The sequence below is a fragment of the Garra rufa genome, chromosome 3, assembly GCF_049309525.1.
Source record: "Garra rufa chromosome 3, GarRuf1.0, whole genome shotgun sequence".
In the NCBI taxonomy this organism is placed as follows: Eukaryota; Metazoa; Chordata; class Actinopteri; order Cypriniformes; family Cyprinidae; genus Garra; species Garra rufa.
In genome coordinates, this window is record NC_133363.1 from 17,483,848 (window position 1) to 17,506,452 (window position 22,605).

The following is a 22,605-nucleotide window of genomic DNA, read 5'->3' on the forward strand; positions in this document are numbered from 1 at the left end:
ATCTATCTATCTATCTATCTATCTTCAATCTTTAAAACTGCTAAAAACTTTAAACTATTTCAGACTGAAACCCATCAAACTTAAAACTTTTTAAACTTTTTAAACTTTTACTACTTTTTAAAGCTTTCAAAACTTCTTTAAACTTTAAGGCAAAGCTTTCTCAAGCCAACTTAAAGTTTGTCTCGACGAACTTTTTTATCTAGTTATTATTCTTCTTCTGAGACAAAAAAATTCTGACTGCTACTCCTCCTAGAGCTTTAACTCTACAAACTCCAAACTCAGCCCATATCTTCAGTCTGGTCTAACTCGAGTTGCTATATCTTTTCTAACTGATCGGACTTACGGTTTTCCTAAAAATGCCGATTAAAATTGGGGAAAAATCTCATTGATTTACATTGACGGAATGTTCAAATGAGCCAAGACTTTTCAAACTCCAACTGTCAAAATTCAAATTTAAACTGCCAGAATCCTTTGAGACTCAATCAGGCTTCCCTTCTATGAACTATATTTCTAATCCATTCAAACTCATCTATCTATCTATCTATAAATCTGTCTATCTATTAATCTGTCTGTCTATCTATCTATCTATCTATCTATCTATCTATCTATCTATCTATCTATCTATCTATCTATCTATCTATCTATCTATCTATCTATAAATCTATCCATCTATGAATCTGTCTATCTATAAATCTATCCATCTATGAATCTGTCTATCTATAAATCTATCCATCTATGAATCTGTCTATCTATAAATCTATCCATCTATTAATCTGTCTATCTGTAAATCTATCCATCTATTAATCTGTCTGTCTATCTATCTATCTATCTATCTATCTATCTATCTATCTATCTATCTATCTATCTATCTATCTATAAATCTATCCATCTATGAATCTGTCTATCTATAAATCTATCCATCTATGAATCTGTCTATCTATAAATCTATCCATCTATGAATCTGTCTATCTATAAATCTATCCATCTATTAATCTGTCTATCTGTAAATCTATCCATCTATTAATCTGTCTATCTATAAATCTATCCATCTATTAATCTGTCTATCTATAAATATATCTATCTATAAATCTATCCATCTATTAATCTGTCTATCTATTAATCTGTCTATCTATAAATCAGTCTATCTATAAATCTGTCTATCTATAAATCTATCCATCTATTAATCTGTCTATCTATAAATCAGTCTATCTATTAATCTATCTATCTATAAATCTGTCTATCTATAAATCAGTCTATCTATAAATCTGTCTATCTATTAATCTATCTATCTATAAATCTGTCTATCTATAAATCTATCCATCTATTAATCTGTCTATCTATTAATCTGTCTATCTATTAATCTATCTATCTATAAATCTGTCTATCTATAAATCTATCCATCTATTAATCTGTCTATCTATAAATCTATCCATCTATTAATCTGTCTATCTATAAATCTATCCATCTATTAATCTGTCTATCTATAAATATATCTATCTATAAATCTATCCATCTATTAATCTGTCTATCTATAAATCTGTCTATCTATAAATCTATCTATCTATAAATCTGTCTATCTATTAATCTATCCATCTATAAATCTATCCATCTATAAATCTATCCATCTATTAATCTGTCTATCTATTAATCTGTCTATCTATAAATCAGTCTATCTATTAATCTATCTATCTATAAATCTGTCTATCTATAAATCTATCCATCTATTAATCTATCTATAAATCAGTCTATCTATTAATCTATATATCTATAAATCTGTCTATCTATAAATCTATCCATCTATTAATCTGTCTATCTATAAATATATCTATCTATAAATCTATCCATCTATTAATCTGTCTATCTATTAATCTGTCTATCTATAAATCAGTCTATCTATTAATCTATCTATCTATAAATCTGTCTATCTATAAATCTATCCATCTATTAATCTGTCTATCTATAAATCAGTCTATTAATCTATCTATAAATCTGTCTATCTATAAATCTATCTATCTATAAATCTATCCATCTATAAATCTATCCATCTATTAATCTATCCATCTATAAATCTATCCATCTATAAATCTATATATCTATAAATCTATCTATCTATCTATCTATCTATCTATCTATCTATCTATCTATCTATCTATCTATCTATCTATCTATTAATCTGTTTATCTATAAATCTATCTATTAATATGTCTATCTCTCCATCTAAATCATGCTAACAATATGCTAATCATGCTAAAATCATGTTAGTGACTTGCTAGTAATGCTAAAATCATGTTAGCGACTTGCTAGTCATGCTAAAATCATGCCAGCAACATGCTAGTAACCACCCTGGGTAACCTAGTAACCGCATAGCAACACCTTAGCAACCACCTCAGGTACCTTAGCAACCGCATAGCAGCACCTTAGCAACCACCCTGGGTACCTTAGCAACCACATAGCAACACCTTAGCAACCACCCCAGGTACCCTAGCAACCGCATAGCAACACCTTAGCAACCACCCCGAGTACCCTAGCAACCGCATAGCAACACCTTAGCAACCACATAGCAACACCTTAGCAACCACCCCGGGTACCTTAGCAACCACATAGCAACACCTTAGCAACCACCCCGTGTACCTTAGCAACCGCATAGCAACACCTTAGCAACCACCCCGGGTACCTTAGCAACCGAATAGCAACACCCTAGCAACCACCCCAGCCACCACAGAGCTATCTATCTATCTATCTATCTATCTATCTATCTATCTATCTATCTTCAATCTTTAAAACTGCTAAAAACTTTAAACTATTTCAGACTGAAACCCATCAAACTTAAAACTTTTTAAACTTTTTAAACTTTTACTACTTTTTAAAGCTTTCAAAACTTCTTTAAACTTTAAGGCAAAGCTTTCTCAAGCCAACTTAAAGTTTGTCTCGACGAACTTTTTTATCTAGTTATTATTCTTCTTCTGAGACAAAAAAATTCTGACTGCTACTCCTCCTAGAGCTTTAACTCTACAAACTCCAAACTCAGCCCATATCTTCAGTCTGGTCTAACTCGAGTTGCTATATCTTTTCTAACTGATCGGACTTACGGTTTTCCTAAAAATGCCGATTAAAATTGGGGAAAAATCTCATTGATTTACATTGACGGAATGTTCAAATGAGCCAAGACTTTTCAAACTCCAACTGTCAAAATTCAAATTTAAACTGCCAGAATCCTTTGAGACTCAATCAGGCTTCCCTTCTATGAACTATATTTCTAATCCATTCAAACTCATCTATCTATCTATCTATAAATCTGTCTATCTATTAATCTGTCTGTCTATCTATCTATCTATCTATCTATCTATCTATCTATCTATCTATCTATCTATCTATCTATCTATCTATCTATAAATCTATCCATCTATGAATCTGTCTATCTATAAATCTATCCATCTATGAATCTGTCTATCTATAAATCTATCCATCTATGAATCTGTCTATCTATAAATCTATCCATCTATTAATCTGTCTATCTGTAAATCTATCCATCTATTAATCTGTCTATCTATAAATCTATCCATCTATTAATCTGTCTATCTATAAATATATCTATCTATAAATCTATCCATCTATTAATCTGTCTATCTATTAATCTGTCTATCTATAAATCAGTCTATCTATAAATCTGTCTATCTATAAATCTATCCATCTATTAATCTGTCTATCTATAAATCAGTCTATCTATTAATCTATCTATCTATAAATCTGTCTATCTATAAATCAGTCTATCTATAAATCTGTCTATCTATTAATCTATCTATCTATAAATCTGTCTATCTATAAATCTATCCATCTATTAATCTGTCTATCTATTAATCTGTCTATCTATTAATCTATCTATCTATAAATCTGTCTATCTATAAATCTATCCATCTATTAATCTGTCTATCTATAAATCTATCCATCTATTAATCTGTCTATCTATAAATCTATCCATCTATTAATCTGTCTATCTATAAATATATCTATCTATAAATCTATCCATCTATTAATCTGTCTATCTATAAATCTGTCTATCTATAAATCTATCTATCTATAAATCTGTCTATCTATTAATCTATCCATCTATAAATCTATCCATCTATAAATCTATCCATCTATTAATCTGTCTATCTATTAATCTGTCTATCTATAAATCAGTCTATCTATTAATCTATCTATCTATAAATCTGTCTATCTATAAATCTATCCATCTATTAATCTATCTATAAATCAGTCTATCTATTAATCTATATATCTATAAATCTGTCTATCTATAAATCTATCCATCTATTAATCTGTCTATCTATAAATATATCTATCTATAAATCTATCCATCTATTAATCTGTCTATCTATTAATCTGTCTATCTATAAATCAGTCTATCTATTAATCTATCTATCTATAAATCTGTCTATCTATAAATCTATCCATCTATTAATCTGTCTATCTATAAATCAGTCTATTAATCTATCTATAAATCTGTCTATCTATAAATCTATCTATCTATAAATCTATCCATCTATAAATCTATCCATCTATTAATCTATCCATCTATAAATCTATCCATCTATTAATCTATCCATCTATTAATCTGTCCATCTATAAATCTATATATCTATAAATCTATCTATCTATCTATCTATCTATCTATCTATCTATCTATCTATCTATCTATCTATCTATCTATTAATCTGTTTATCTATAAATCTATCTATTAATATGTCTATCTCTCCATCTAAATCATGCTAACAATATGCTAATCATGCTAAAATCATGTTAGTGACTTGCTAGTAATGCTAAAATCATGCTAGCGACTTGCTAGTCATGCTAAAATCATGCTAGCTACTTGCTAGTCATGCTAAAATCATGCTAGCGACTTGCTAGTCATGCTAAAATCATGCTAGCGACTTTGCTAGTCATGCTAAAATAATGCAAGCGACTTGCTAGTCATGCAAAAATCATGCTAGCGATTTGCTAATCATGTTAAAATCATGCTAGCGACTTGCTAGTCTTGCTAAAATCATGTTAGCGACTTGCTAGTAATGCTAAAATCATGCTAGGGACTTGCTAGTAATGCTAAAATCATGCTAGCGACTTTGCTAGTCAGGCTAAAATCATGCTAGCGACTTGCTAGTCATGCTAAAATCATGCTAGCGACTTGCTAATCATGTTAAAATCATGCTAGCGACTTGCTAGTCTTGCTAAAATCATGTTAGCGACTTGCTAGTCATGCTAATATCATGCCAGCAACATGCTAGTAACCACCCTGGGTAACCTAGTAACCGCATAGCAACACCTTAGCAACCACCTCAGGTACCTTAGCAACCGCATAGCAACACCTTAGCAACCACCCTGGGTACCTTAGCAACCACATAGCAACACCTTAGCAACCACCATGGGTACCTTAGCAACCACATAGCAACACCTTAGCAACCACCCCAGGTACCCTAGCAACCGCATAGCAACACCTTAGCAACCACCCCGGGTACCCTAGCAACCGCATAGCAACACCTTAGCAACCACATAGCAACACCTTAGCAACCACCCTGTGTACCTTAGCAACCGCATAGCAACACCTTAGCAACCACCCCGGGTACCTTAGCAACCAAATAGCAACACCCTAGCAACCACCCCAGACACCACAGCTATCTATCTATCTATCTATCTATCTATCTATCTATCTATCTTCAATCTTTATAACTGCTAAAAACTTTAAACTATTTCAGACTGAAACCCATAAAACTTTTTAAACTTTTTAAACTTTTACTACTTTTTAAAGCTTTCAAAACTTCTTTAAACTTTAAGGCAAAGCTTTCTCAAGCCAACTTAAAGTTTGTCTCGACGAACTTTTTTATCTAGTTATTATTCTTCTTCTGAGACAAAGATTTTCTGACTGCTACTCCTCCTAGAGCTTTAACTCTACAAACTCCAAACTCAGCCCAGATCTTCATACTGGTCTAACTCGAGTTGCTATATCTTTTCTAACTAATCGGACTTACGGTTTTCCTAAAAATCCCGATTAAAACTGGGAATAAAATCTCATTGACTTACATTGACGGAATGTTCAAACTCCAACTGTCAAAATTCAAATTTAAACTGCCAGAATCCTTTGAGACTCAAATCAGGCTTCCCTTCTATCTACTATTTCTAATCCGATCAAACTCATTTAAACTCATCTATCTATCTATCTATCTATCTATCTATCTATCTATCTATCTATCTATCTATCTGTCTATCTATCTATCTATCTATCTATCTATCTATCTATCTATCTATCTATCTATCTATCTATCTATCTATCTATCTATCTATCTATCTATCTATCTATCTATCTACCTATCTATCTATCTATCTATCTATCCATCTATTAATCTGTCTATCTATTAATCTATCTATAAATCTATCTATCTATTAATCTGTCTATCTATCAATCTGTCTATCTATAAATCTATCTATCTATAAATCTATCCATCTATAAATCTGTCTATCTATAAATCTGTCTATCTATTAATCTATCTATCTATTAATCTATCTATTAATCTATCTATCTATAAATCTATCCATCTATAAATCTGTCTATCTATAAATCTATCCATCTATTAATCTATCTATCTTTCTATCTCTCCATCTTAATCATGCTAACAATATGCTAATCATGCTAAAATCATGCTAGTGACTTGCTAGTCATGCTAAATTCATGTTAGCGACTTGCTAGTCATGCTAAATTCATGTTAGCGACTTGCTAGTCATGCTAAAATCATGCTAGCGACTTGCTAAAACCTTGCTAGCGACTTGCTAGTCATGCTAAAATCATGCTAGCAACTTGCTAATCATGCTTAATTCGTGCTAGCGTCTTGCTAGTCATGCTAAAATCATGCTAGTGACTTGCTAGTCATGCTAAAATCATGGTAGTGACTTGCTAATCATGTTAAAATCATGCTAGCGACTTGCTAGTCTTGCTAAAATCATGTTAGCGACTTGCTAGTAATGCTAAAATCATGCTAGTGACTTGCTAGTAATGATAAAATCATGCTAGCGACTTTGCTAGTCAGGCTAAAATCATGCTAGGGACTTGCTAGTCATGCTAAAATCATGCTAGTGACTTTGCTAATCATACTAAAATCATGCTAGCGACTTGCTTTTCATGCTAAAATCATGATAGCGACATGCTAAAATCATGCTAGCGACTTTCTAGTAATGCTAAAATCATGCTAGTGACTTGCTAATCATGCTAAAATCATGCTAGCGACTTGCTTGTCATGCTAAAATCATGCTAGCGATTTGTTAAAATCATGCTAGTGACTTGCTAGTCATGCTAAAATCATGCTAGCGACTTGCTAATCATGTTAAAATCATGCTAGCGACTTGCTTGTCATGCTAAAATCATGCTACCGACTTGCTAATCATGTTAAAATCATGCTAGCGATTTGCTTGTCATGCTAAAATCATGCTACCGACTTGTTAATCATGCTAAAATCATGCTAGCGACTTGCTAGTCGTGCTAGGATCATGCTAGTAACTTGTTAGTCATGCTAGTATCATCCTAAAATCATGCTAGCGATTTGCTTGTCATGCTAAAATCATGCTACCGACTTGCTAATCATGCTAAAATCATGCTAGCAACTTGCTAGTCATGCTAAAATCATGCTAGCAACTTGCTAGTCATGCTAAAATCATGCTAGCGACTTGCTAGTCATGCTAAAATCATGCTAGTGACTTGCTAGTCGTGCTAGGATCATGCTAGTAACTTGTTAGTCATGCTTGTCTATCTATAAATCTATCCATCTATTAATCTGTCTATCTATAAATCTATCTATTAATCTATCTATCTATAAATCTGTCTATCTATAAATCTATATCTATTAATCTATCTATCTATTAATCTGTCTATCTATAAATCTATATCTATTAATCTATCTATCTATAAATCTGTCTATCTATAAATCTATATCTATTAATCTATCTATCTATAAATCTGTCTATAAATCTGTCTATAAATCTATCTGTCTATAAATCTATATATCTATTAATCTATCTATAAATCTGTCTATAAATCTATCTGTCTATAAATCTATCTGTCTATAAATCTATCTGTCTATAAATCTATCTATCTATAAATCTATCTATAAATCTGTCTATAAATCTATCTATCTATAAATCTGTCTATTAATCTGTCTATAAATCTATCTGTCTATAAATCTATCCATCTATAAATCTGTCTATCCGTTTAAGCTTTAAAACTACTTTAAACTTAAAACTATTTCAGACTGAAAACCTTCAAACTTAAATCTTTTCAAACTTTTTCTATCTTTAAACTTTAAAAACTAATCAAACTGCTTAAAGCTTTCAAAACTTCTTTAAACTTTAAGGCAAAGCTTTCTCAAGCCAACTTAAAGTTTGTCTCGACGAACTTTTTTATCTAGTTCTTATTCTTCTTCCTTGCCAAAAATTTTCTGACTACTACTCCTCCTAGAGCTTTAACTCTACAAACTCCAAACTCAGCCCAGATCTTCATACTGGTCTAACTCGAGTTGCTATATCTTTTCTAACTGATCGGACTTACGGTTTTCCTAAAAATGCTGATTAAAATTGGGAAAAATCTAATTGATTTACATTGACGGAATGTTCAAATGAGCCAAGACTTTTCAAACTCCAACTGTCAAAATTCAAATTGAAACTGCCAGAATCCCTTGAGAATCAATCAGGCTTCCCTTCTATGTACTATTTCTAATCCATTCAAACTCATTTAAACTCATCTATCTATCTATCTATCTATCTATCTATCTATAAATCTATATCTATTAATCTGTCTATCTATAAATCTATATCTATAAATCTGTCTATCTATTAATCTATCCATCTATTAATCTGTCTATCTATAAATCTATATCTATAAATCTGTCTATCTATAAATCTATATCTATTAATCTGTCTATCTATAAATCTATATCTATAAATCTATCTATCTATCTATCTATCTATCTATCTATCTATCTATCTATCTATCTATCTATCTATCTATCTATCTATCTATCTATCTATCTATTAATCTGTTTATCTATAAATCTATCTATTACAGTTTTTCTCAATTGCTAAAACACTATAACCAGTCTTTTGAACTAAAATTTCAAAACAATAACGCCATTTTTGAAAAAGCACACCCATTTCCCTAAACAATAAACACTATTCCCTGCTTTGACACATGAGTTATATTTGGTGAACTGTTACTGCAAAACTCTACACACAAATACCTACATTTCTCAGTGCTTACACCATGATGTCATTTAGAAAGCACAAGCATTCAACATTGTTCACTGAAGTCTGCGAAGTTTGAGCTCAATTAGCACACAATTATCCAAGTGGACACCAATCAGAACCTTCGGCATAGATTTGTTGTGTTCATCATGTGAAAAGTTTTTTATTTGTATTGTTTTCGTAGTATTGTTTTGAATTTGTCTCATCGGTGTGTAAAACTGTGTTGTAGTGTGTGTGTTTTTGAGGATTTGTGTGTCATGTCTGAGAGCAAAGTTTGGTTTTTCAGCAAGATTGAATTGTTTTGAGTGGAGAGCTTCATTTTGACCTCAATATAGGAAGTTTGGGGAAATGAGTTAGGAGTTGTGGATTTGTGTTTACAGTTTCGCAAATAAGAGGCATAATTTCAAGAAATGTGTTTAAGCAACTGAGAAAAACTGTAATATGTCTATCTCTCCATCTAAATCATGCTAACAATATGCTAATCACGTAAAATCATGCTAGTGACTTGCTAGTAATGCTAAAATCATGCTAGCGACTTGCTAGTAATGCTAAAATCATGCTAGCTACTTGCTAGTAATGCTAAAATCATGCTAGCGACTTGCTAGTCATGCTAAAATCATGCTAGCGACTTTGCTAGTCATGCTAAAATAATGCAAGCGACTTGCTAGTCATGCTAAAATCATGCTAGCGACTTGCTAATCATGTTAAAATCATGTTAGCGACTTGCTAGTCTTGCTAAAATCATGTTAGCGACTTGCTAGTAATGCTAAAATCATGCTAGTGACTTGCTAGTAATGCTAAAATCATGCTAGCGACTTTGCTAGTCAGGCTAAAATCATGCTAGCGACTTGCTAGTCTTGCTAAAATCATGTTAGCGACTTGCTAGTCATGCTAAAATCATGCCAGCAACATGCTAGTAACCACCCTGGGTAACCTAGTAACCGCATAGCAACACCTTAGCAACCACCTTAGCAACCACCTAACCACTCTATCTATCTTCAAACCTTATCTATCTATCTATCTATCTATCTATCTATCTATCTATCTTACTAGTCATGCTAAAATCATACTAGCGACTTGCTAGTCATGCCAGAATCATGCTAGCGACTTGCTAGTCGATTTGCTAGTCGTGTTAAAATCATGCTAGCGACTTGCTAGTCATGCTAAAATAATGCTAGCGACTTGCTAGTCATGCTAAAATAATGCTAAAATCATGCTAGCGACTTGCTAGTCGTGCTAAAATCATGCTAGCGACTTGCTAGTCATGCTAAAATCATGCTAGCGACTAGCTAGTCATGTTAAAATCATGCTAGCGACTTGCTAATCATGCTAAAATTATGCTAGCGACTTGCTAGTCATGCTAAAATAATTCTGAAATCATGCTAGCGACTTGCTAGTCTTGTTAAAATCAAGCTAGCAACTTATTAGTCATGCTAAAATCATGCTAGCGACTTGCTAGTCATGTTTAAAATCATGCTAGCGACTTGCTAGTCTTGCTAAAATCATGCTAGCGACTTGCTAGTCTTGCTAAAATCATGCTAGCGACTTGCTAGTCATGCTAAAATCATGCTAGCGACTTGCTAGTCATGCTAGAATCATGCTAGTGACTTTGCTAGTCATGCTAAAATAATGCTAAAATCATGCTAGCGACTTGCTAGTCGTGCTAAAATCATGCTAGCAACTTGCTAGTCGTGTTAAAATAATGCTAGCGACTTGCTAGTCATGCTAAAATCATGCTTGCGACTCGCTAGTCATGCTAAAATCATGCTACCGACTTGTTAGTCATGGTAAAATTATGCTACAGCTTGCTAGTCATGCTAAAAATCATGTTAGCGACTTGCTAGTCTTGCTTAAATAATGCTAGCGACTTGCTAGTCTTGCTAAAATCATGCTAGCGACTTGCTAGTCGTGCTAAAATCATGCTAGCGACTTGCTAGTCGTGCTAAAATCATGCTAGCAACTTGCTAGTCATGTTAAAATAATGCTAGCGACTTGCTAGTCATGCTAAAATCATGCTTGCGACTCGCTAGTCATGCTAAAATCATGCTACCGACTTGTTAGTCATGGTAAAATCATGCTACAGCTTGCTAGTCATGCTAAAAATCATGTTAGCGACTTGCTAGTCTTGCTTAAATAATGCTAGCGACTTGCTAGTCTTGCTAAAATCATGCTAGCGACTTGCTAGTCATGCTAATATCATGCTAGTGACTTGCAAGTCATGCTGGAATCATGCTAGCGACTTTGTTAGTCATGCTAAAATAATGCTAAAATCATGTTAGTGACTTGCTAGTTATGCTAAAATCATGCTAGCGACTTGCTAGTCATGCTAATGTCATGCTAGAATCATGCTAGCGACTTGCTAGTCATGCTAAATTCATGCTAACTCTTGCTAGTCATGCTAAAATAATGCTAAAATCATGCTAGCGACTTGCTAGTCATGCTAAAATAATGATAAAATCATGCTAGCGACTTGCTAGTCATGCTAAAATAATGATAAAATCATGCTATCGACTTACTAGTCATGCTAAAATCATGCTAGCGACTTGCTAGTCATGCTAAAATCATGCTAGCGACTTGCTAGTCATGCTAAAATCAGGCTAGCGACTTGCTAGTCATGTTTAAAATCATGCTAGCGACTTGCTAGTCTTGCTAAAATAATGCTAGCGACTTGCTAGTCATGCTAATATCATGCTAGCGACTTGCTAGTCATGCTACAATCATGCTAGCGACTTTGCTAGTCATGCTAAAATAATGCTAAAATCATGCTAGCGACTTGCTAGTCATGCTAAAATCATGCTAGCGACTTGCTAGTCGTGCTAAAATCATGCTAGCGACTTACTAGTCATGCTAAAATCATGCTAGCGACTTGTTAGTCATGGTAAAATCATGCTAGCGACTTGCTAGTCATGCTAAAAATCATGTTAGCGACTTGCTAGTCTTGCTTAAATAATGCTAGCGACTTGCTAGTCTTGCTAAAACTATGCTAGCGACTTGCTAGTCATGCTAGAATCATGCTAGCGACTTTGCTAGTCATGCTAAAATAATGCTAAAATCATGCTAGCGACTTGCTAGTCTTGCTAAAATCATGCTAGCGACTTGCTAGTCATGCTAATATCATGCTAGCGACTTGCTAGTCATGCTAGAATCATGCTAGCGACTTTGCTAGTCATGCTAAAATAATGCTAAAATCATGCTAGTGACTTGCTAGTCATGCTAAAATAATGCTAGCGACTTGCTAGTCTTGCTAAAATAATGCTAGCGACTTGCTAGTCTTGCTAAAATCATGCTAGCGACTTGCTAGTCATGCTAATATCATGCTAGCGACTTGCTAGTCATGCTAGAATCATGCTAGCGACTTGCTAGTCATGCTAAATTCATGCTAGCGACTTGCTAGTCATGCTAAAATAATGCTAAAATCATGCTAGTGACTTGCTAGTCATGCTAAAATAATGCTAGCGACTTGCTAGTCTTGCTAAAATAATGCTAGCGACTTGCTAGTCTTGCTAAAATCATGCTAGCGACTTGCTAGTCATGCTATTATCATGCTAGCGACTTGCTAGTCATGCTAGAATCATGCTAGCGACTTGCTAGTCTTGCTAAATTCATGCTAGCGACTTTGCTAGTCATGCTAAAATCATGCTAGCGACTTGCTAGTCATGCTAAAATCATGCTAGCGACTTGCTAGTCATGTTAAAAATCATGTTAACGACTTGCTAGTTTTGCTTAAATAATGCTAGCAACCGCATAGCAACACCTTAGCAACCACCCTGGGTACCTTAGCAACCACATAGCAACACCTTAGCATCTATTTACATTCAAACTATTTATATCTTCTAACTATTTATATCTATAAATCTATCTTTTTTTAAACTATTTATATCTATCTAGCCTATCTATCTTCAAACTTTATTAATCAAACTAAAACTATTTCAAACTGAAAACCTTTAAACTTTCTTTAAACTAAAAGCTTTTAAAACTACTTAAAACTTACTGGCTAGACTTTCTCAAGCCAACTTAAAGTTTGCTAACAAACTTTGTATCTAGTTCTTCTTCTTCTTCTTCTTCTTCTTATTTTTCTGAGCGGAAAATATTTAGACACCTACTCCTCCTAGACCGTTCAAGCTACATACTCCAAACTCGGGACAGATCTTCATACTGTTCTAACTTAGATTGCTATATCTTTTCAGACTGTTTTGAGTTATGGTTTTCTTAAAAATTAATATTTAAAATCATAAAAAGGTCCCATAGACTTTCATTGACCAAAAGTCCATGTCTGTTTGAACTATGTGTAATGTAAACTGCTAGAAGCCATTGATACTCAATTAAGCTTTAAGCTATCTATGTTCTTTCTAACTAATAACAAATCTATCTATCTATCTGTCTATCTATCTATCTATCTATCTATCTATCTATCTATCTATCAAAATCATGCTAGCGACTTGCTAGTCGTGCTAAAATCATGCTAGCGACTTGCTAGTCGTGCTAAAATCATGCTAGCGACTTGCTAGTCGTGCTAAAATCATGCTAGCGACTTGCTATTTTTGATAAAATCATGCTAGCGGCTTGATAGTCATGCTAAAATAATGTTAGTGACTTGCTAGTCATTGCTAAATAATGCTAAATCATGCTAGCGACTTGCAAGTAATGTTAAAATCATGCTAGCGACTTGATAGTCATTGCTAAATAATGCTAAAATCATTCTAGCGACTTGCTAGTCGTGCTAAAATCATGCTAACGACTTGCTAGTAGTGCTAAAATCATGCTAGCGACTTGCTAGTCATACTACAATCATGCTAACGACTTGCTAGTCTTGGTAAAATCATGCTAGCGACTTGCTAGTCTTGCTTAAATTATGCTAGCGACTTGATAGTTTTTGTAAAATCATGCTAGCGACTTGCTAGTCATGTTAAAATAATGCTAGCGACTTGCTAGTCATGTTAAAAAAATGGTAAAATCATGCTAGCAACTTGATAGTCATTCTAAAATAATGCTAAAATCATGCTAGCGACTTGCTAGTCGTGCTAAAATCATGCTAGCGACTTGCTAGTCGTGCTAAAATCATGCTAGCGACTTGCTAGTCGTGCTAAAATCATTCTAGCGACTTGCTATTTTTGATAAAATCATGCTAGCGGCTTGCTATTTTTGATAAAATCATGCTAGCGGCTTGATAGTCATGCTAAAATAATGTTAGTGACTTGCTAGTCATTGCTAAATAATGCTAAATTAGCTAGCGACTTGCAAGTAATGTTAAAATCATGCTAGCGACTTGCTAGTCATTGCTAAATAATGCTAAAATCATGCTAGCGACTTGCTAGTCGTGCTAAAATCATGCTAACGACTTGCTAGTAGTGCTAAAATCATGCTAGCGACTTGCTAGTCATACTACAATCATGCTAACGACTTGCTAGTCTTGGTAAAATCATGCTAGCGACTTGCTAGTCATGCTAAAATTATGCTAGCGACTTGCTAGTCATGTTAAAATAATGTTAAAATCATGCTAGCAACTTGATAGTCATTCTAAAATAATGCTAAAATCATGTTAGCGACTTGCTAGTCGTGCTAAAATCATGCTAGCGACATGCTAGTCGTGCTAAAATCATGCTAGCGACTTGCTAGTCATGCTAAAATCATGCTAGCGACTTGCTAGTCATACTACAATCATGCTAACGACTTGCTAGTCTTGCTTAAATCATGCTAGTGACTTGCTAGTCTTGCTAAAATTATGCTAGTGACTTGCTAGTTTTGCTAAAATCATGCTAGCGACTTGCTAGTCAAGCTAAAATAATGCTAGCGACTTGCTAGTCATGTTAAAATAATGCTAAAATCATGTTAGCAACTTGCTAGTCATGCTAAAATAATGCTAAAATCATGCTAGCGACTTACTAGTCGTGCTAAAATCATGCTAGCGACTTGCTTGTCATGTTAAATTCATGCTAGTGACTTGCTAGTCATGCTAAAATCATGCTAGCGACTTGCTAGTCATGCTAGAATCATGCTAGCGACTTGCTAGTCATGCTAAAATAATGATAGCTAGTTGCTAGTCGTGTTAAAATCATGCTAGCAACTTGTTAGTAGTGCTAAAAACATGCTAGCGACTTGCTAGTCATGCTAAAAAATGCTAAAATCATGCTAGCGACTTGCTAGTCATGCTAAAATAATGCTAAAATCATGTTAGCGACTTGGTAGTCGTGCTAAAAATCATGCTAGCGACTTGCTAGTCATGCTAAAATAATGTTAGTGACTTGCTAGTCATTGCTAAATAATGCTAAATCATGCTAGCGACTTGCAAGTAATGTTAAAATCATGCTAGCGACTTGATAGTCATTGCTAAATAATGCTAAAATCATGCTAGCGACTTGCTAGTCGTGCTAAAATCATGCTAACGACTTGCTAGTAGTGCTAAAATCATGCTAGCGACTTGCTAGTCATACTACAATCATGCTAACGACTTGCTAGTCTTGGTAAAATCATGCTAGCGACTTGCTAGTCTTGCTTAAATTATGCTAGCGACTTGATAGTTTTTGTAAAATCATGCTAGCGACTTGCTAGTCATGTTAAAATAATGCTAGCGACTTGCTAGTCATGTTAAAATAATGCTAAAATCATGCTAGCAACTTGATAGTCATTCTAAAATAATGCTAAAATCATGCTAGCGACTTGCTAGTCGTGCTAAAATCATGCTAGCGACTTGCTAGTCGTGCTAAAATCATGCTAGCGACTTGCTAGTCGTGCTAAAATCATTCTAGCGACTTGCTATTTTTGATAAAATCATGCTAGCGGCTTGCTATTTTTGATAAAATCATGCTAGCGCTTGATAGTCATGCTAAAATAATGTTAGTGACTTGCTAGTCATTGCTAAATAATGCTAAATTAGCTAGCGACTTGCAAGTAATGTTAAAATCATGCTAGCGACTTGCTAGTCATTGCTAAATAATGCTAAAATCATGCTAGCGACTTGCTAGTCGTGCTAAAATCATGCTAACGACTTGCTAGTAGTGCTAAAATCATGCTAGCGACTTGCTAGTCATACTACAATCATGCTAACGACTTGCTAGTCTTGGTAAAATCATACTAGCGACTTGCTAGTCATGCTAAAATTATGCTAGCGACTTGCTAGTCATGTTAAAATAATGTTAAAATCATGCTAGCAACTTGATAGTCATTCTAAAATAATGCTAAAATCATGCTAGCGACTTGCTAGTCGTGCTAAAATCATGCTAGCGACATGCTAGTCGTGCTAAAATCATGCTAGCGACTTGCTAGTCATGCTAAAATCATGCTAGCGACTTGCTAGTCATACTACAATCATGCTAACGACTTGCTAGTCTTGCTTAAATCATGCTAGTGACTTGCTAGTCTTGCTAAAATTATGCTAGTGACTTGCTAGTTTTGCTAAAATCATGCTAGCGACTTGCTAGTCAAGCTAAAATAATGCTAGCGACTTGCTAGTCATGTTAAAATAATGCTAAAATCATGTTAGCAACTTGCTAGTCATGCTAAAATAATGCTAAAATCATGCTAGCGACTTACTAGTCGTGCTAAAATCATGCTAGCGACTTGCTAGTTGTGCTAAAATCATGCTAGCGACTTGCTTGTCATGTTAAATTCATGCTAGTGACTTGCTAGTCATGCTAAAATCATGCTAGCGACTTGCTAGTCATGCTAGAATCATGCTAGCGACTTGCTAGTCATGCTAAAATAATGATAGCTAGTTGCTAGTCGTGTTAAAATCATGCTAGCAACTTGTTAGTAGTGCTAAAAACATGCTAGCGACTTGCTAGTAATGTTAAAATCATGCTAGCGACTTGCTAGTCATACTACAATAATTCTAGCGACTTGCTAGTTTTGCTAAAATCATGCTAGCGACTTGCTAGTCATGCTAAAAAAAATGCTAAAATCATGCTAGCGACTTGCTAGTCATGCTAAAATAATGCTAAAATCATGTTAGTGACTTGGTAGTCGTGCTAAAAATCATGCTAGCGACTTGCTAGTCATACTACAATCATGCTAACGACTTGCTAGTCTTGCTAAAACCATGCTAGCGACTTGCTAGTAATGCTAAAATCATGCTAGGGATTTGCTAGTCATGCTAGAATAATGCTAGCAACTTGCTAGTCATGCTAAAATAATGATAGCGACTTGCTAGTCATGCTATAATAATGCTAAAATCATGCTAGCGACTTGCTAGTCGTGCTAAAATCATGCTTGCGACTTGCTAGTCATGGTAAAATCATGTTAGCGACTTGCTAGTAATGCTAAAATCATGCTAGCGACTTGCTAGTAATGCTAAAAATCATGCTAGCGACTTGCTAGTCATGTTATAATCATGCTAGCGACTTGCTAGTCATGTTAAAATCATGCTAGCGATTTGCTAGTCTTACTAAAATCATGCTAGCAACTAGCTAATCATGCTACCACCCTGGGTACCCTAGTAACCTCATATCTATCTATTCACATTCAAACTATATCTTCTAACTATTTATATCTATAAATCTTTCTATTTTCAAACTATTTATATCTATCTAGCCTATCTATCTTCAAACTTTATCAATCAAACTAAAACTATTTCAAACTGAAAACCTTTAAACTTTCTTTAAACTAAAAGCTTTTAAAACTACTTAAAACTTACTGGCTAGGCTTTCTCAAGCCAACTTAAAGTTTGCTAACAAACTTTTTATCTAGTTATTCTTTGTATATTACAAGTCAGAATAAGCATGTTGTTAGAATTTTTGTACTGTTATGAATTGAATTGAATTTTTATAATGTATATGAGAGGCATCGTTTGTGTACACACTTCACCTGTGTGTCCATCAGCACCAGCACTGCATTGAGTCCTTTTTCACTGTTTGCTGTGATAAATAACACTTTAATGTGTCAATAACTTAAAGTAGTACAGCAAATTTTAGAAAAACTAGTTTTACAATTTGAATCGATTCAAATAGGCAGAAGATAGAATCACAATTTATGTGAAATGATTTTATTTCCCACCCATACTCAAAAATAAACATTTATTTTAATTTCTATAAGTTGACAGCAATTATCACAATTACATTACCACTGTCAATAATATTGTACACATTAGAAAATAAAGAGACTAAGAAATAATGTTTTCTGTAATATTTATTTTAAATGAATAGTGTAAAGTTTAAAGAACTTAAAGAACGTTAAGTGTGTCATGTTCTGACTGTATGGAGTAGAATAAACCCACAAATAACAGTCAGTTTTATACAACTTTCACTTGGAGCAAAAAAAAAAAATCAATATCAGCTGATATGAAGAAAATATTTTGGTCATATTGCCCAGGCCTATTACATCTAATAAATTCAAACAATGTTTTATTTGTGAACTGATGTTCAGCTGTTCTTTTTATTAATCAACTTATTTTTGTTTATCATCAGCCATCAAAGCTCAGTAAACACTGGTCACAGACATAGAGATATACCTTCAATTTCACTGAGCTGATTGCTCACTTAAAAGCCATCTTAACTTTGATTTTTACTTGATGTCAGGGGGTGATTTGTTTGTTTACTTTTTTAGTCTTCCCATTAACACCTTTTTTAGACTGATTTGTGGATGCAGAATGATTTATTGAACCAGTATGAACCAGTATTAGCCAATCATAACCTTATCCAATCATATTGTGATTATAGGCCTTGCCTCTTACATTACTTTCCCCCATGCATTCTCAATCACCCCCCAGCAAACGCAGCACACACTTTAGGGGTCTGTACAAACTTAATGCAGGCAAGAGAGACACAAACTGCTGCTGACTCTGTTGACTTCAGAAAAACTAGCAATTTATATCTCATGATCCTTCAGTCCTTTCTTGAGATAAATGTTTCATTTGAGGATGTAAAACGACTGCTTGTGATTAATACTACCGGTCCATACAAGTGCTTGTTTTAAAATGGCAAGATATTTGCTTTATTATTTATTTATTTTTTTCACAGGTCCCATTAAGAAGATACCTTGGAGCAAACAGGAAGTACATGCTCTCGAGATGCACAATTAAATTTATTCAGAACTTAGATTCAGAGTTAGAATATGAACAATTAGTGCTGAGCTTTTAAGTGTAAAAATCAAACCTCTGCTCTGCAAATAAAAGATTTAGTATTTTAACTTTGACACCAACTATGTTCTTGTGTTTAGGTCACATGGTTACATTAAGGGTCTTTATGAATTTGTACATTCAGTTACATTGTATTATATATTGTGTTATATATTGTATTATATATATTTAGTGTTTCAAATGATAATGATGATTAGTTAAACATGAACTGTATCACTGATATGAGGATGCTGATCTTCTACAGAGAAAAGTTATTGGTGAGCCTTACTGTGTTCCCATTCTTGGATATTTCACTTAATGAATTGTTTATAATATTTCTGAAGGGATAGTGAATTTTATTTTGTCTTTTTACACTCAAACTAGTGTTTCCTTTGAACACAGACCTGAACAAGTTTTAGGTGAATTATTGAGTTGCTGACCTAATGTAATATACTTTGAGAAACAATGTAGATTACAGATGACTTGTCAATTAAATGAAATGTTACTTTGTAATAAATAGAACATCTTTTGAATTTCTTAAATTGATGAAAAATGGAGCATTATTTTTTTGTTTGGAGCTCCTATCCTCTTTGAAGTAGATTGTATCTTTACAAAGTACTTTTTAAAATGTTTTGAAGTCACTTTGCTTCTTTGAAATTGCTTTATACAAAATAGAATGAGTGTGAGTTCAGTCCCCACAATGTCCAAAAACTGGTTTTCAGTGTGTGAGCTTGATCCCCACAATGTCCAAAAACCGGTTGTGTGTGTGTTTAGATTTGATCCCCACAATGTCCAAAAACCGGTTGTGTGTGTGTTTAGATTTGATCCCCACAATGTCCAAAAACCGGTTGTGTGTGTGTTTAGATTTGATCCCCACAATGTCAAAAAACCGGTTGTGTGTGTGTTTAGATTTGATCCCCACAATGTCCAAAAACCGGTTGTGTGTGTGTTTAGATTTGATCCCCACAATGTCCAAAAACTGGTTTTCAGTGTGTGAGCTTGATCCCCACAATGTCCAAAAACCGGTTGTGTGTGTGTGTGTGTTTAGATTTGATCCCCACAATGTCCAAAAACCGGTTGTGTGTGTGTTTAGATTTGATCCCCACAATGTCCAAAAACTGGTTTTCAGTGTGTGAGCTTGATCCCCACAATGTCCAAAAACTGGTTTTCAGTGTGTGAGCTTGATGCCCACAATGTCCAAAACCCGGTTGTGTGTGTGTGTGTGTTTAGATTTGATCCCCACAATGTCCAAAACCCGGTTGTGTGTGTGTGTGTGTTTAGATTTGATCCCCACAATGTCCAAAACCCGGTTGTGTGTGTGTGTGTGTTTAGATTTGATCCCCACAATGTCCAAAACCCGGTTGTGTGTGTGTTTAGATTTGATCCCCACAATGTCCAAAAACTGGTTGTGTGTGTGTTTAGATTTGATCCCCACAATGTCCAAAAACCGGTTGTGTGTGTGTTTAGATTTGATCCCCACAATGTCCAAAACCCGGTTGTGTGTGTGTTTAGATTTGATCCCCACAATGTCCAAAAACTGGTTTTCAGTGTGTGAGCTTGATCCCCACAATGTCCAAAAACCGGTTGTGTGTGTGTGTGTGTTTAGATTTGATCCCCACAATGTCCAAAAACCGGTTGTGTGTGTGTTTAGATTTGATCCCCACAATGTCCAAAACCCGGTTGTGTGTGTGTGTTTAGATTTGATCCCCACAATGTCCAAAACCCGGTTGTGTGTGTGTTTAGATTTGATCCCCACAATGTCCAAAAACTGGTTTTCAGTGTGTGAGCTTGATCCCCACAATGTCCAAAAACCGGTTGTGTGTGTGTTTAGATTTGATCCCCACAATGTCCAAAAACCGGTTGTGTGTGTGTTTAGATTTGATCCCCACAATGTCCAAAAACTGGTTTTCAGTGTGTGTGAGCTTGATCCCCACAATGTCCAAAAACCGGTTGTGTGTGTGTGTGTGTGTTTAGATTTGATCCCCACAATGTCCAAAAACTGGTTGTGTGTGTGTTTAGATTTGATCCCCACAATGTCCAAAACCCGGTTGTGTGTGTGTGTGTGTGTGTGTGTGTGTGTGTGTGTGTGTGTGTGTGTGTGTGTGTGTGTGTGTGTGTGTGTGTGTGTGTGTGTGTGTGTGTTTAGATTTGATCCCCACAATGTCCAAAAACTGGTTTTCAGTGTGTGAGCTTGATGCCCACAATGTCCAAAACCCGGTTGTGTGTGTGTGTTTAGATTTGATCCCCACAATGTCCAAAACCCGGTTGTGTGTGTGTGTGTGTGTGTGTGTGTGTTTAGATTTGATCCCCACAATGTCCAAAACCCGGTTGTGTGTGTGTTTAGATTTGATCCCCACAATGTCCAAAAACCGGTTGTGTGTGTGTTTAGATTTGATCCCCACAATGTCCAAAAACTGGTTGTGTGTGTGTTTAGATTTGATCCCCACAATGTCCAAAAACTGGTTGTGTGTGTGTTTAGATTTGATCCCCACAATGTCCAAAAACCGGTTGTGTGTGTGTTTAGATTTGATCCCCACAATGTCCAAAAACTGGTTGTGTGTTTGCCGGTCCCCAAATTTACTCAATACCTGAAATGTCCCCACAAGTAACCTCTGTGTCATGTTTGTAATTTTTGTAGTGGAATACTTGTAATCTGAAGTGATGCTTTTAAATAGGCTTTTTAGTTTGTGTCAAATTATTTTTTTAAGGCCTGTAGGACCAGAGGAAAGGCCGGTCCCCACAATGTAGCATTGCTGACAGGTGACCCCCACAATGTACGAAAACAAGTGTGTGTGTGTGTGTGTGTGTGTGTGTGTGTGTGTGTGTGTGTGTGTGTGTGAGACGACGAGCATATAAACCGGGCTGCATTCTAGTGGGCGGGATTCACCGTCGCCATCTTGGAATCGCGTCTTCGCGCGTCACTCTTCGACTGTATCCGAAATCGCCCCCTACACCCTATTCACTATTCCCTACATTAGTCCGCTCGTACAGTTCCCTTGAAGGAGTGAATGAAAACGAGTGAGTGAACCCGTGTTGTACGCTGTATTAAGCAGTGGATGAGCGCGTATTAAAATGAACGGATGATTCTGCTGCGGGCGCCATCGTCTGGTGAGACGCGGGAATTCAGTCGGCGCGCGACTCTTACAGTGCATTATGGGTTATCTCTAGCTGTTGAGCGTACACCAGTTGTACACTCGTTTTTGCGGTGTATTGTGGGATTGAATGAGTGCACTCGGGTACGTCCACTATGGTTTCGAACACCACTTAAAATGGCTAGG

The 22,605-nt window shown here is 35.0% G+C and overlaps 1 long non-coding RNA gene across 1 annotated transcript in view; it reads left to right on the forward strand.

The window, feature by feature from the left end:
* Window positions 1-19,838, forward strand: part of LOC141330972 (uncharacterized) — an 80,687-nt gene extending 60,849 nt beyond the window's left edge. The window contains exon 7 of the long non-coding RNA XR_012355216.1: window positions 19,230-19,838. This is a non-coding gene — a long non-coding RNA (uncharacterized lncRNA). The remainder of the gene's footprint in view (window positions 1-19,229) is intronic.
* The last annotated feature ends 2,767 nt before the right edge of the window (window positions 19,839-22,605 follow it).